We start from the raw sequence: 3469 nt of genomic DNA on the forward strand, positions 1-3469 counted from the left end.
TAGTAATAATCATAATAATAACCATAACAATTATATTAACAACAACAACAACAACAACAACAACAACAACAACAACAACAACAACAACAACAACAACAACAACAACAACAACAACAACAATAATAATAATAATAATAATAATAATAATAATAATAATAATATAAAAATAAAAGAAATAGACTACCTTAGAGACTCCTCTTAAAAAAAATATGCAACAAGTGGGACACGAACCCGAGACCTCTCCGTACCCGCTAACACCCTTAACCAATACGCCATCCTTATTTTTCTGTTTTAATTCCCTTGTGAATTTATTTAAACCCGAGTTATAACCTGATTCCTTCTTCATCTTCTTTTGACCCATTAATCGACCCAGATAGCTCTCAACAATTGGCAACAGTAAATTCAAGGTTTAATTAGGTTGTGGAAAAGAAACGTAAATAATCAGAAAGTGAGTGAATCGTTTGTCAAATCAGAAAAAGAGCACAGGTTGTAACAGCCATCTGTTGAATACGATGGAGATGAAAATCGAATTTAGAAATCCGGACACTTATAGCCTATATTTACTTCATGAAATACGTAACAAATCCTTCAAGGAAACTTCTGGCATCATCAATTAATACAGAAACAACATATAACTTATGAATTCGAAGGAAGAAGAAACTGTTGTCTTTTTCATATGAACTTTGACTTCAAAAATTTGGACTTGTTATGAAAAATTGGAACCTGCAACTTTGCAGTTAGTTTAAACTAAATCTTTCTAACAATATTGCATTAACAATTTTTGAAATTGATTACAAAATCGTTTGATTTGGAAAACGAAGTAAGAACATGGCAGCAAGCCTGTGTTCTTCATCTTTTCTGATTGCTTTTGATTAAATAGGAGTTGTTAGAGTGTTCTGGGGTTTGTAAATGATAGTGTGAAGATGTATGATGTCAATTAACAACTGAATTGGATTTATGTAACCAAATTGAATAAGCAAGAATCAATCGTACAATGAAAAATAATATAAAAAAAAATAAAGGACGATACCAGTTGCTATCTGATTTGAATTCGTTCATATACTTTCCACTCTGGATTGATACGAATTGGAGACAGGAAATCAATTTACAACAGATGAAAAGCAATGCACAACAGAATACATTTTCATTTTAATTTTATATAAATTCGTATCTGTATTTTTTATATATATCTATGCTTATAAATCTGTATTTTATAAGTTTACACCATATTATATATTTATATAACAGTATACATGTATTTATCTGTATATATGTGACTGAATTTTGTATATGTGTGTGTTTAGTTTATAGTTAATAAATATTAATACTAATTCTATTATCATTAATAATAATATTAATAGTAATTATATTTATAATATTTATAAGATTTATAGATAGTATTAACAATGATAGTAATGATAATATCTAATAATACTAATATTAATAATTAAAATTATAATTTTTATTACTACTAGTTTTAATGATATTAACTATATTAATAATATTAATAATAATACTAACATTACAAATTAATTGCACCGAATTACATATATATATATATATATATATATATATATATATATATATATATATATATATATATATATATATATATATATATATATATATATATATATATATATATATATTATTAATGACACAGATATTAATGAGAGTAATACTATTAATATAACACTTATGTTTTAACTTGTATCATATATTAAATTTGTAATATTTAATAATCATATAATAATTTATTATTTATAATTTCTATATATTTTCAAATATACATATAATAATAATTATCTATAGAAATCACATATGATTATATATGATCTATTTTAAGATACACTTAATTATTTTGTTTCTTATTTTACATATTTCATTTTAATGTTAAACTTATATTTTATAATTTCAAATTACTATATATACATACATTTATATATATATATATATATATATATATATATATATATATATATATATATATCTATATTCATATTTATTTATAAATCAATTGTTCGTGAATCGTCGGGAATAGTCAAAGGTTAACTGAATTTATGAAGAAAATTCCAAATTTTTGAGATTCAATATTACAGACTTTGCTTATCATGTCGAAATCATAATAAGATTAGGTTTAAATTTGATCGAAAATTTCTAGGTCGTCACAAGAAAGAGCTGCTAACATGCAACATAAAGAAGCATGTTATGCTTACAGGTTAGTGATGTTCGCTTCTCATCAAAGTGAGAAAAAGAACATCGGATTTCAACTTTTAAATAAAACCTTCCCACAAGTGACAGATTCAGTAGTTGGGGTAAGAAACAAGGTTTTTAGATTGTTACGGGGCTGTTGGGCATTACGAAACCCTCGTCCCTTTGACGACGTTACAACATGTTGTCTTGTCAACGGCCACAACTGTTATGTTCCACAAGACCAAGGATGGGAAGTAGTCTTAGTAAAACCAGAATGCATGACTTGTTTCTGGACTTATGAATTACGTGTTTTTATTGCCTTTGCTGAACGACTTGCGTATTAACTAGGATTGTTGTCACAACTGTTTTGTATCAAAGTTATTGTGTGCTATATTTCATGCTATATGTTAAATAGCGGTATTGTAAATTTGTAAAAATATTGTATAAAAGTTTGAACGCGAAATATTATTGTATTTAGTTTTTCATATAGAATCGTAGTAGTTGAATTGTATAGTAGCTACTAATTATGAACTTAACGGGTAGGTATTACCCGAATTAAAACTTATAAAACGCTAATATGAAGAAAAAGCTTTTATAAAAGAGTTCATATTATGCTACGAAATACTATTGACTACTCTTAAATTCTATATGATTAACTCAATTTTTTGGCTATTTTTGAAGGAAATGGCACCGACGACTCGTCAGAACTTGAACATGAATGAGGAAGACTTCCGTGTTTTCCTTGCTGCGAACATAGCCGTAGTGCAGGCCGCAATGTAAAATAACAACAATAACTCTGGTTCTAGCAGTGGAACTAATTCCACAAGAAATTGGGTAGGATGCTCCTACAAAGAATTCACCGCCTGTAAACCTTTGGAATTCGATGGAACCGGGGGTCCAATCGGATTAAAACGGTGGACCGAAAAGGTTGAATCGGTGTTTGCCATAAGTAAATGTACTGAAGAAGACAAAGTAAAGTACGCTACGCATACCTTCACAGGTACTGCATTAACATGGTGGAACACCTATCTCAAGCAGGTGGGACAAGATGCTGCTTACGCACTACCGTGGTCAGCATTCAAGCACTTGATGAACGAGCAGTATCGTCCCAGAAACGAGGTCAATAAGCTTAAGGTAGAACTTAGAGGATTACGAACGCAAGGTTTAGACATCACCACGTACGAACGACAATTCACAGAGTTGAGCCTATTGTGTCCAAGAGTGTTCGAAGATGAAGAGGAAAAGATTGACGCATTTGTAAAAGGGTTACCAGAAA

Source organism: Rutidosis leptorrhynchoides, chromosome 1 (assembly GCF_046630445.1).
Source record: "Rutidosis leptorrhynchoides isolate AG116_Rl617_1_P2 chromosome 1, CSIRO_AGI_Rlap_v1, whole genome shotgun sequence".
NCBI lineage: Eukaryota > Viridiplantae > Streptophyta > Magnoliopsida > Asterales > Asteraceae > Rutidosis > Rutidosis leptorrhynchoides.